This window comes from Orycteropus afer, unplaced genomic scaffold (assembly GCF_000298275.1).
Source record: "Orycteropus afer afer isolate SDZICR_OR568_19922 unplaced genomic scaffold, OryAfe1.0 scaffold00263, whole genome shotgun sequence".
In the NCBI taxonomy this organism is placed as follows: domain Eukaryota; kingdom Metazoa; phylum Chordata; class Mammalia; order Tubulidentata; family Orycteropodidae; genus Orycteropus; species Orycteropus afer.
The window spans coordinates 3661344-3674984 of record NW_006921850.1 but is presented as its reverse complement, the minus strand read 5'-3'; the positions used below and the strand labels follow the sequence as shown (position 1 = coordinate 3674984).

Below are 13641 nucleotides of genomic sequence, written 5' to 3'. Positions count from 1 at the left end.
CGGTGGCTGAGATGATGGGCTCAACTATAGCAGGGATTGTGGGGCTGGCGTGGGATCGGGCAGTGTTTCGTTCTGCTGTGCATGGGGTTGCTATGAGTTGGAAATGACTCGACGGCACTTAATAACAACAACAACAACAGGAGCATTCCAGCTGCACTTCCTCCAGGACAGATTTGTTAGATCTTTTGGCAGTCTTAGCAGTCCATGGTACTTTCACTATTCTTCGTCAGCACCACAACTCAAAAGCATCAACTTTTCTTCGGTCTTCCTTATTCATTGTCCAGCTCTCACATGCATATGAGGTGAGTGAAAATGCAATGGCTTGTGTGAGGTGTTCCTTAGTCCTCAAGGAGAGGATTCTTCAGCACTTGAAAGAGGTCTTTTGCAGCTGAAGGATTCTATGGGCAAAATATTCAACAATGCAGAAGCATCAGAAGAAGATAGGAAGTCTGCATAGGAAATGGTTGCTGGATGCACCGGCCTTTGCTTCCTGGATCAGTCCTCTCAGTGTTGTTCTTTATCGTCTGTTACAATCTCATTCCAGGACATTATTCCACTTCTCCTTCTGATATGGAACAATCAATGTCTTTTCTTTAGTCAAACAGCAAATTTTGAAGCAAATTATCAACAGGTGCAGCTCAGAATCAAAGAAAAATATGGGGGAAGTGGAGTTGAAAACTTAACTAGAAATCACTTAACATAGCATCTTGTCTGCCATACATTTGGAGCCCAGAGTGGATTTGAAGCATTGTGGGGGTAGAAATTAGGCAATGAAAGTGAGAGACCTGGCACAGACACCAAGCAGAGGAGAATCCACTAAGACCTAGTCTGTTGCAGTTATCATTTTACACACCTTATTAAAAATTGTGGAAACCATGATAACTCCAGATCAGTTTTAATACAGTTTCCAATTATCCAGAACATGTTCAATATATACCTTTAAACTGAAGAAGAAAATTACAAGCAACTTGGATAATTTAAGTGAAATAGGAGCATTCAGGATGTGTCCTTCATAGTTCCAGGTACATTGTGAGGGTGGAATTAGTTATAGCAAAGGATAATTTGTAGAGTGGGCGGGATCTTGGCATGAAGATAGACTTGATGCCACTTTCCTGCTGAGGTAAGTATGATGAAGAAGCACACAAAGACAATTGTTGGTTGTTGTGCTGCTTCACCTTTCCCTAAGTGATGAGTCTTTGAGAAATCACACATTTGGAGGGACTAGAAATTAGCACATTACTCCACTTGGAAGAGTCCCATAGTCTGTGAATGAGGTCATTCCACCACCACAAAATGCTCTGCATGTTTTTCTGTGCTTTTTTTTTTTTTTTTTTACTCCCACTTCTTTGTTTGATGAGTGCCTATGAATTGTTGAAGATCCTCCTCAAACTCCATAAATTTTGTGAAGCTTGATTCTCTTTCCCTAATCATAATTCACGATACCCCTCTCTCCCTTACTCTAGTACTTCTTGCTCATTGGACAGGTATTAACTGCTTTCTCCCCTATAAACATTGCCTTACTTGAGGGCAAAATCAATGACTTATTCTTCCATTCCAAGGCCTAGCACTAAGCTTGATTCATGAGTTCAGAACTCATTTGCTGAATAGATGAGTGAATGAAAACACTCATGGGAGATACTTTGCAAAACCTTTGGGGAGACCCACCTTTTCATGGAGACCCACTGGAAAAAACTTATCAACACCTAGATATAGAGCTAGAGAAGTTTTTCCAATTGCTTTCCTTTCTCTCTCATGGAGCAAAAGCCATGTATAGTTTGCCTGAATATCAGAGTAGGCTGGATATAACAAAACACCATGCATTCAACCAATACTGAGCACCTGTTCTTTACAAGAAACTGTGCTAGGCTTTAATGCACACCCAGATAAACAGAATATAATCCCTTTCCACAGGGAGCTCACAATGTAGTTCTCAAATTCACATAAACTGGATGGTGAAAATTCTAGGTCAGATGTGGCTTTGAAAATAGTCTAAGGCAGAGCAGGCTGGGTGGTATCAACCAATGGTTAATGTACTTGGCTGCTAACTGAAAGGTTGGGAGTTTGAGTCCACCCAGCAGTGCCTCAGAAAAAAAAGTCTGGTTACTATTTTCAAAAAAATCAGCCACTGAGAATCTTCTAGAGCACTGCTCTACTCCGACATACATGGGGTCCCCATGAGTCAGAATCAACTTGACGGCAACTTGTACTAGTTAAAGTAGAGCAAGTGGGAAAAAAGGTATTCCCAGGGGAGAAACAAGACTTGCAAGGACTTGGTGACCTGAAAGAGCATGGAGTGCTTCTCCATTTTTTTTCCCACAATTTAAGTAGCAGTACATTTTCTTTTTCACTGCTACTAAAGTAATAGAGTATCTTAGAATCAGTGGCATACTAAAAGAAAAAAAAAACAAAAAACCTGGTGCCATTGAGTTGACTCTAACTCATGGTGACACCATGCGTTACAGAGTAGAACTGAGTTTCATAGGGTTATCTTGGTTTTAATATTTACAGATGCAGATTGCCTGGTCTTTCTTTCTCAGTGCTGCTGAGTGAGTTTGAACAGCCAACCTTTTGGTTAGTAGCTGAGAACAAAAAATTTGTGCCATCCAGGGACTTAATGGCATAATAGTCTTGATGAAATGCAAAAATTGCAAACCCACAATTGGGCCAGTGTAGCAGGAATATTGCATGAGCATGGAAGATATGGGAACATTTCCTGGAATTTTTCCTTGAAAGATCTCCATTCCCAGTGATTCAGTGGTCAACAATCTTGCATACTCTTTCTTGGTCTCTGAACAGTCAACTCCAGCACATATGTATTTGTTTTAACCCTTGGCTTAGAAGAATGAAGGTAAAGAGAGTTATGCTGCTTGAAACCAACCTGCCTCTTTGTAATTCAGAGAAATCCCATCAAGTTCTTTTACAATTCCATGGCTTCTAACACAGCTGGCTAAAATTGGAAAATCATTAGATAGATAAAATGGAACAAAAAAAGTAGGCTGCCTTTGAAGACTAGATGAATCATACCACTGTCATCACTTTGCCTAGCGAAGAGTTATTATGATCAAAAGGGTCCTGCACAAAGTAGATAATGGGGTTTGAAATATGTTAACACCCAGGTTGGTCTCGGCTTTGATTTAGAGTCCTGCCACCTGGCTCTCTCCACCCATCTCTAGTCGACACAACTCCCCTTCCAGTAGGGTTGTTAATTTAGGGGTTGCAGTGAACTGTGTCCCGTGTCCTTTAGAGGAAAGAGGGGAGAATTGACTTTTCTAGTGTCTAATAAAAGGTTTATTGCTTTAACAGGCTAAAGTATGATTTCCCTGGGAGAGATGCATGCACAGAGTAATTCTTTCCATTCAGGGCTTCGAACCAGTTCTTCTCAGTTCAGTCATGGCTGATGAAGTGAAACCAGAAAGGAGCTGAATTTGTAAAAATGTGGATAAATCAGAATGATCACCAGAATGGGAAAAATTACAGGTCAGTGCCCTGCCAGACACTTAATCTCCTTCTAAGAAAACAAGGGCAGTGTGTGCATTACATAGCAAGGAAATCTCTTGACGGGCAGAGTTGGAAACAATGGTGCCCTGTTCAAAGATGGCAGCCGCCATGCAGCTTTGAATGTATGTTACTATCCTCAATCCTGCCAATAATCCAATCTCCTGCATCAGGCAGGAGAAAGGGCTCACTTTGCCCCTTCTGAGTTTTCTATTCCAGCACTTTAACCCATAACTTTTTTCTGTTCCAGTTATTGTTCCAGTACACTTACATTTTACAAACTCAGATCTGTTCTGATTTCATAGCATCAGATGTGACTGAACCAGTGTGAACCATTTCAAAGCCCTGCTTCCATTACAATCTATTCTCTGGCTGGTAATAAAAGGCCTGGTTCGATAATGGGAGTTTGTCCAAGCTACTGTGCACTGAGGCAGTGATGAGAATGAAAGTGAGCTATGCATTTTGCTCATTGGTCACCATCTGAAGTCTCACATATGGACAGATGTTTCTCACTTGGTCTCTGAAAATAATGAGTGTAATAGAAACAGACACTTCTGATATCACAGAGAATGAAACAAACGGGCCGAATAGAAACACCTGCCACGGGGACCTGCTTCTGGCCACAGACCTCAGTCAGACTGCAGACAGTGCCATGGAATCCTTTTGAAGTGAAACAGAACTCTTGAAACTCTAATTATAATCATATCTGTGCTGGCCGGAAATGCAGCCAACTGCAGCGAGCAGTCTATTAGATTTCCCATTCGTCTGAAGCCTACATTGCACTGAAAAGCCATGGAAACACCTGGTAATTGTCAGAGCTGGAGTCTCTGAAACTACATTTCTTTGTTGACCCTGAGGAGGGGCATTAATAATTCATCACGTTGCAAGAATGTGTGCTGCCTTTCCAAAGTGATTTTGCATATGTTATTATCTCCTTCAAACTTCAAAACAGCTCATAGCTGTGGGAATTATTACTCTCATTTTGCAGATGAGCAAATGGAGACTCAAGAGAGGTGAAGTACCTTGCCAAATATGAAGCTAGTAAACAAGAGAGCTGGGACTTGAACATAATATTTCTTAAGTTCCTTCTACCTGCTAGGAACTGGGCCTGGCAGAGTTGAAAACAAACTGACATAGTTCCTGTCTGCTTAGAGATTATATTCTATTAGGAAAAACAGATCATAAATAAGTGAGTAGAAAAATAATTATAAATAATATTAGGTGCTATGAAGAAAAGGAACAGGGTAGAGTAATAGAGGGCAATGAGGATCTCCTCATCACAGTCCTCTACCAACACCTACAATTCTGTTCTCTTTAAATCCTCCAGTTGAGTGGGAGCTGAGATAGGGATACATGTAATTGTAACAAACAGCAGATATCCCAGGCCTTTCTTATGTACATGAAAAGAAAAGCAATCAAAGCAATCAAGAAAGGTGTGAAAACTATCACCTAAAATTATCCCAATGCCTGCTTTGTTTTCCTAAGATATTAGTTAGTAAGTCGAGCTGGTAACACATCCCAGGGATGAATGATACTGCACTTGCACTCTTTCTTCTGGCTCTTCCTCCGAAAGTCCGGGCATGGGACGGGAGAAGCAGGATAGGAGAAGAAAAAGGAATGGGGGGGGGGGGAAGAAAGGGAATAGAGATTACATTGTACAGTACCAAATGAAAACTCACTGCCATCGAGTCAATTCTGACTCATAGTGACCCCCACTGGGTTTCCAAGGCAATAAATCTTTATAGAAACAGACTGCATCATCTTTCTTCCACAGAGCAGCTGGTGGGTTCAACCAACCAAACTGTTGGCTAGCAGCCAAATGTTTTAATCACTACACCATGAGAGCTCTTATAGTACCGCACAGAGAAGAGGAATTTGGGGTCATACAAAGTTGGGCTCAAATATTGCTTCTATTACTTATGAGCTGAGTATCTTTGAAAGGCTAGTTAACCTCTCTGAGTTTAGATACTGACATTCAGAGAATGGAATAATAATATCCACGTATGCAGTACATTAAAAATGGCCATAGATTATTTGCACTTCCTCCTATTAGGAGGTGGTATCTATTTCCCAACCTTTTGAATCTTGACTGGTGACTTGCTTTAAACAGCAGAATGTAGAGAATGTGACAGCAGCTTAGACTCGAGCCTAAGCTTAAAGAGGATTTGTAGCTTCAGATTTTGCTACCATGAGCCTGAGCTAGCCTGACAGAGAGGCCACACAAAGGGAAACCAAGCCCTACCCAACAGCCTGTCAACCATCAAATTTATAAGACCATCCTAAAGCACATAGTCCATCATTCTGCCATCCACTAGCTGAGTGCAGCTGCATGAGTGAGACCAGGGGATATCAGCTGAAGAACCACCTAGTTGGATCCTTCCAAAAACTGCTACCCCACAGAATCATGAGTTAATAAATGGTTTTTATTTTAGGTTTTTATTTTAAGTGTGGGGTAACCTATAATACAGCAAAGGCTGACATGCCTGGAAAAAGCATTGTGAGGATTAAGTGACAAAAACATAAAAAGCACAAAGTATGTGGCACATAGTAGGTGTTTAATAAATATTAGTTCCTCTTTCACCTGCTGAAACCACCACAGAAAAGAGACATTCAACATGAATACTTTTTAAAACAAAAATTAAGAAATTTATCTTCTAAAAAATAGAATGTCAATAATATTTTTACTTTTCTATAGCTGAAATGTCTTTTATTGCAAATATCTAGTATCTTCATTACATTTTGGGCTGATTAGGCTATGTGACCTAAGTTAACCACCACTTGGAACATTGTTTTTATGAGAAAATGCTCACTGAGTTCCAAACTGCCAGCTCTCCCAAGAACACTGGCAACAAGAGAGGTACTATGTTGGACAATTATTGGTGAGAACAAAACCAGAGGGCATTTCAGGGTGAGCAAGGCCCAAATAATGTCAGTGAGAGGAAATTAGCAGGTGGTAGTGAGAGACACAGGATGATTGGTTTGGCTAATTTAGGAATATATTAAAAATTAATAATAAAGAAATGAGAATGAAGACTCCAGGAGTCATTCATCCTATTATTTATTCAGCACATACTTATTACCACCTACTATGTGCTCTGAAGGAAACTTGGAGGCACAACGGTTAAGTATGCAGCTGCTCATCAAAAGACTGGCAGTACAAACTCATCCAGCAGCTCAATGGGGGAAAGATCTAGAAAGCCTTATGGGGGCAGTTCTACTGTCACATGGGGTTTCTTTAAGTTGAAATTGACTTGAAAGTACCTAACAACAGCATGTACTTGGAGGATTCCCTGGGTGGTGCAAATAGTTAACATGCTTGGCTGCTAATGGAAAGATTAGAGGTTTGAGTCTACCCAGAAGCACCTTGGAAGAAAAGCCTGGTGATCTGCTTCTAAAAAATCAGCCACTGAAAAACTTATGGAGCACCATTTTATTCTGACACATGTGTAGGGCTGACTCTACAGCAAAGTCTGAAGCTTAAGGTAACACAGATAAGAGAAGTCTCACTGGATAAGAAAACATACCCATCAATATGCTGTCTATAAAAGATACACCTTAGAGACAATGACAAAAATAGACTAAAAATCAAAGCTTGGAAAAAGATATATCACATAAATAATAATCAAGAAAGAGCAGGAGTGACAATATTAATTTCTGATAAAATTGACTTTAAGACAAAAGCTATCATAAGAGACAAAAAAGAACATTATATAGTGATTAAAGGATTGATTGAACAACAAGGACATTACAAAAATAAATATCTATACACCCAACAAAAGAGCCCCAAAATACATAAACCAGACTTTAACAGAATTGAAAAGAAAAGTGGATGACTCCACAGTCATAGTAGGAGAATTTAATACATCACTTTCAATCAAAGATACAATAATTGGAAAGAAACTCAACAAAGACACAGAAGAACTAAACAATATAATCCACCAATTTGACCTTACAGACATTTACAGAGTACGTCAGGCAACAATACCACAATATTCTTTTCCATTGCACATGGAACATTCTCCAGGCTAGACCATATGCTAGGCCACAAAGCAAGCCTTAATAAATTTGAAAACATTGAAATATTGCAAAGTGTCTTCTCAGATCACAATTCTATAAAATTAGAAATCAACAATAGGAAAATCAATGGAAAAAGAGCAAACACATGGAAACTGAATAACTACCCTCCTTGGAAATGACTGGGTAATAGAAGAAATAAAAAATTAAATTAAAAATTCCTTGAATCAGAGGCAAATGAAAACATAACATATCAAAATCTTTGGAACACAGCAAAAGCAGTGATCAGAGGCCAAATTATAGCAATAAATGTACACATCAAAAAAGAAGAACCCAAATAAATACCCTAACCCAACATCTCCAACAATTAGAAAAAGAGCAGCAAAAAAAGCCTACAGTCAGTCACCAGAAGAAAAGAAATAATAAAGATTTGAGCAGAAATAAATGAAACAGGAAATAGAAAGACAATAGAAAAAAATCAACAAGACTAGAAGTTGGTTTTTTGAAAAGATTAATAGAATCAATAAACCAATGGCAAGTTTAACAAAGCAAAGGAGAGACAGAATACAGATAACATAAATAAGGAACTAACTGAGTGGTGTCACAACAGAACCAACAGAAACTGAAAGGATAATATCAGGATACTATGAATAACTGTACTCCAACAAATTTGAAATCTAAAAGAAATGGACATATTTCTAGAAACATATTACTTACCTAAACTAACACAGACTGAGGTTGAAAATTTGAAGAGACCCATAACAAAAGAAGAAATTGAACAGGTCATAAAAAACTTACCAACCAAAAAACCCTAGCCCAGATGATTTCACCGGAGAATTCTACTGAATGTTCAGAGAAGAACTGACACCAATCCTCCTCAAACTATTCCAGAACATAGAAAAGGATGAAATCTTCCCAAATTAATTTTATGAAGCAAGCATAACCTTAATATCAAAACTAGGCAAAGACATTACTCCAAAGGAAAACTACAGACCAATATCCTTCATGAATACAGATGCAAAAATCTTGAAGAAAATTACAAAAATAATACATTATGACAAAGTGGAGTTCCTATCAGGTATGTAAGGATGGTTCAATGTCAGAAAAATAATCAACATCATCCATCACATAAATAAAACGAAAGAAAAGAACTACATGATCAATCAATTGATGCAGAAAAGGCATTTGATAAAATCCAATGCCCATTCCTGATCAAAACTCTCAGCAAAATAGGAATAGAAGGGACATTCCTCAACATAATAAAGGACATATATGCAAAACCAACAGCTTACATTATTCTCAGTGGAGAGAGACTGAAACCTTTTCCCTTAGGAATAGGAACCAGACAGGGACGGCCTCTATCACCACTTCTATTCAACATTGTATTGGAAGTCCTAGCCAGGGCAATAAGGGAAGAAAGGGAAATCAAAGGCATCCAAATTAGTAAGGAAGAAGTCAAACTATCCCTATTTGGTGATGATATGATCCTATACACAGAAAACCCAAGAACCTCAGGCAAAAAACTACTGGAACTAATTGAGAGATTTAACATAGTGGTAGGATACAAGAACAACACACAAAAATCGTTGGATTCCTCTACACCAGCAAAGAGATTGCTGAAAAGGAAATCAATCCCATTTACAATGTTGTTGTTATGTGCCATCGAGTCAGACCCTTACAATAGCTACCAAAAAAATAAAATACTTAGGAATAAATCTCACTAAAGACAAAAAAGACCTGTACAAAGAAAACTGCAAAACACTACTTCAAGAAACCATGAAGCACATGCACTGACTGCCATCGAGTCAGATCCGACTCATAGAAACCACTCCTTGGGTTTCTGAGGTGGTATCATTATGGAAGTAGATTGCCAAAACTTCCTTTCAAGGAGTGGCTGGTGGGTTTGAACTGTCAGCCTTCTGGTTAGCAGTCTAACTTGCCTTAGGCAAGAACAAACCATGCTCGTGGATAGAAAGATTGAACACTGTGAAAATGTCAATACTACCCAGAGCAATCTATACATTCAATGCAATCCTAATCCAGATCCCATTAACATTCTTTAAGGGTATGGAAAAATCAATCACTAATTTTATATGGAAAGAAAAGAGACCTTATATGGAAAGGATAAGAAAAGCACTATTGGAGAAGAAGAACAAAGCAGGAGGTCTCATACTCTCATATCTCAAAACATACTATACAGCCACAGTAGTCAAAACTGCCTGGTATTGGTACAACAACAGACACATAAACCAGTGAAACAGAATTGAGAACCCAGAAATATATCCATCGACCTATGGCCAGCTAGTTTTTGACAAAGGGCTGAAATCCATTAAATGGGGAAGAAATGGTCTCTTAACAAATGGTGCTGGCAAAACTGGATATCCATTTGCAGAAAAATGAAACAAGATCCATACCTCACACCATACACAAAAACTAACTCCAGAGGGCTCAAAGACTTAAATGTGAAACCTAAAACTATAAAGTTCCTCAAGGAATAAATAGGATCAAATTTAAGGCCTAATTTATGGTGTAAATAGACTATCAAGTATAACCCAAAATGCAGAAGATAAACTAGATAAATGGGACCTTCTAAAAATTAAATTTTTATTTGCTTCAAAAACTTCTCCAAAAGAGTCAAAAGAGAACCTACAGATTGTGATAAAATATTTGACAACAACATATCTGACAAGGGACTTACCTCTAAAATTTATAGAAAATTTACAAAAAAAGACAATCTAATTCAAAAATGGGCAGAAGATATGAAGAGACAGTTCACCAAAGAAGACATTCAGGCAGCTGACAAACACACAAAGAAATATTCATGATTATTAGCCATTAAATCAAAAATCAAACTCATTGCCATCGAGTCAATTCCAACTCATAGTGACCCCTTTTGGGTTTCCAAGGTGGTAAATCTTTATGGAAGTAGATTGCTCAGTTTTCCTTCCATGGAGTGGCTGATGGGATTGAACCACCAACCTTTTGGTTAGCAGTAAAATGCTTTGTCACTACACCAGCAGAGCTCCTTCATTAGCCATTACTCACTGCTGTCAAGTTGGATCTGACTCATAGTGACCCCTCCTTGGGTTTCTGAGGCAGTATCACTACGGAAGTAGATTGCCCAATCTTCCTTCCGAGGAGTGGCTGGTGGGTTTGAACCGCCAGCCTTCTGGTTAGCAGTCAAGTGCCTTAGCCACTATGCTACCAGAGCTCCTACATTAGCCATTAGAGTTGTTGTTGTTGTTTGCCGTCGAGTCAGCCCTGACTCATAGCCACCCCTCCTTGGGTTTCCGAGGCAGTATCACTACGGAAGTAGGATTGCCCAACCTTCCTTCCGAGGAGTGGCTGGTGGGTTTGAACCGCCAGCCTTCTGGTTAGCAGTCAAGTGCCTTAGCCACTATGCTACCAGAGCTCCTACATTAGCCATTAGAGAGATGCAAATCAAAACAACAATGAGTTACCATCTTGCCCAGCACTAATAGCAGATTTCAACAAGACAGAAAATAACAAATGCTGGTGAGGATGTAGAAAGATTGGGATTCTCATACACTGCTGGTGGGACTGTTAAATGATACAACCACTGTGGAAAGCAGTATGGTGATTCCTTAAAAAGTTGGAATTATAAATACCATTCAACCCAGCAATCCCATTACTAGGTATATATCCTAAAGAAGTAAGAGCCAGGGCAAGAACAGATATATGCACACCCATGTTCATTACAGCACTATTTACAATAGCAAAAAGATGGAAACAACCTAGGTGCCCACAACAGAAGAATAGATAACCAAACTATGGTACATACACAATGAAATACTATGCTACACTAAAGAATAATGTAAAAAGAATCTGCAAAACATTGTGTAACATGGATGAACTTGGAGGACACTATGCTGAGTGAAATAAGTAAACTGTTCTTGTTAGTTGTTGTTAGGTGCCATCAAGTTGTCTCCAACTCATGGTAACCCTACGTACAACAGAATAAAACACTGTCCAGTCCTGCACCATCCCCACGATCCCTGCGATGCCTGAGCCCATTGTTGCAGCCACTGTGTCCGTCCATCTTGTTGAGGGCCTTCCCCTTTTCCATCTTGTTGAGGGCCTTCTCCACTTTACCAAGCATGATATCCTTCTCCAGGGAATGGTCCCTTCTGACAAAATGACCAAAGTAGATGAAATGAAGTCTGACGATTCTCGCCACTTGAAAGAGGTCCTCTGCAGCAGATTCGCCCAATGCAATACATCATCTGATGTCTTAACTGCTGCTTCCATTGGTGTGATTGTAGAACCAAGTAATATGAAGTCTTTGAAGACTTCAATCTTTTCTTCATTAATCATGATGCTCCTTATTGGTCCAGTTGTGAGGATTTTTGTTTTCTTTATATTGAAGTGTAATCCATACTGCAGACTGTAGTCTTCAATCTTCATCAGTAAGTGCTTCAAGTCATCCTCACTTTCAGCAAGCAAGGTTGTGTTGTCTGCATATCGCAGGTTGTTAATGAGTCTTCCTCCAATCCTGATGTCACATTCTTCATGTAGTCCAGCTTCTCAGATTATTTGCACAGCACACAGATTGAATAAGCATGGTGAGAGGATACAACCATGACACACTCCCTTCCTGATTTTAAACCATGCACTGTTCCCTTGTTCTATTCAAATGACAACCTCTAAGTCTATGTATAGGTTCCTCATGAGTACAATTAATTGTTCTGGAATTCCAATTCTTCTCAATGTTATCCATAATTTGTTATGATCCACACAGTCAAATGCTTTTGCATAGTCAATAAAACAAAAGTAAACATCTTTCTGGTATTCTTTGGTAACAGCCAAGATCCATCTGACATCAGCAATGATATCTCATTCCACATCCTCTTCTGAATCCAGTTTACATTTCTGAAGTTCTCTGTAAATAGACTGCTGCAACCACCTTTGAATTATCTTCAGTAAGATTTTACTTGCATGTGATATTATTGAAATTGTTTGATAATTTTCACATTATGTGGGACCACCTTTCTTTAGAGTGGGTACAAATATGGATCTCTTCCAGTCAGTTAGCCAGGTATCTGTCTTCCAAATTTGTTGGCATAGCCAAGTGAGTGCCTCCAGTGCAGCATCCATTTGTTGAAACATCTCAATGGATATTCCGTCAATCCTTGGAGCCTTGTTCTTAACCAATTCCTTCAGTGCAGGTTCGACTTCTTCCTTCAATACCATTGGTTCTTGATCATATGCCACCTCCCGAAATGGATGAACATTGACCCATGCTTTTTGGTACAGTGACTCTGTGTATTTCTTACATCTTCTTTTGATGTTTCCTGCATCATTTGATACATTGCCCATAGAACCTTTCAGTATTGCAACTTGAGGCTTAAATTTTTCTTTCAGTTCTTTCAGCTTGAGAAACACTGAGCATGTTCTTCCCTTTTGGTTTCCTAACTCCAGGTCTTTGCACATTTCATCATAATAATTGACTTTGTCTTCTTGAGCTGCTCTTTGAAATCTTCTGCTCAGCTCTTTCATCTATTCATTTCTTCCATTTGCTTTAGTTACTCTCTGCTCAAGGGCAAGTGTTGGTCTTTTCTTCCTTTCCTGTCTTTTTAATGACCTCTTACTTTCTTCATGGATAATGTTCTTGATGTCATCACACAATTCCTCTGGTTTTTGGTCACTGGTGTTCAATGCATCAAATCTATTCTTTAGATGGTCTCTACATTCAGGAGGAATATAATCAAGTTCATATCTTGGATCTCGTGGCTTGTTTTAATTGTCAAGTTCAACTTGAATTTGTATATGAGCAATTGATAGTCTGTTCCACAATTAGCTCCTGGGCTTGTTTTGGCTGAAGATATTGAGCTTCTCTATCACCTTTTGCCATAGATGTAGTTAATCTGATTCCTCTGTACTGCATGTGGTGAAGTCCATGTGTATAGCTGCCATTTGGGTTGTTGAAAAAGGTATTTTCTATGAATAAGTAGTTGGTTCTGCAAAGTTCTATCATGCAGTCTCCAGTGTTATGGAGACCCAAGGCCATATTTTCCAACTACTGGTGATTCTTCTTTGTTTCCAACTTTTGCATTCCAATCACCAGTCATAATCAACACATCTTTTTTTTATTTATTATTATTATTAGGATTT

The 13641-nt window shown here is 39.0% G+C and overlaps 1 protein-coding gene across 1 annotated transcript in view; it reads right to left on the bottom strand.

The window, feature by feature from the left end:
• AOAH (acyloxyacyl hydrolase) overlaps positions 1–13641 on the bottom strand; it is a 344354-nt gene that overhangs the window by 320204 nt on the left and 10509 nt on the right. The gene's annotated exons all lie outside the window — the stretch shown is intronic.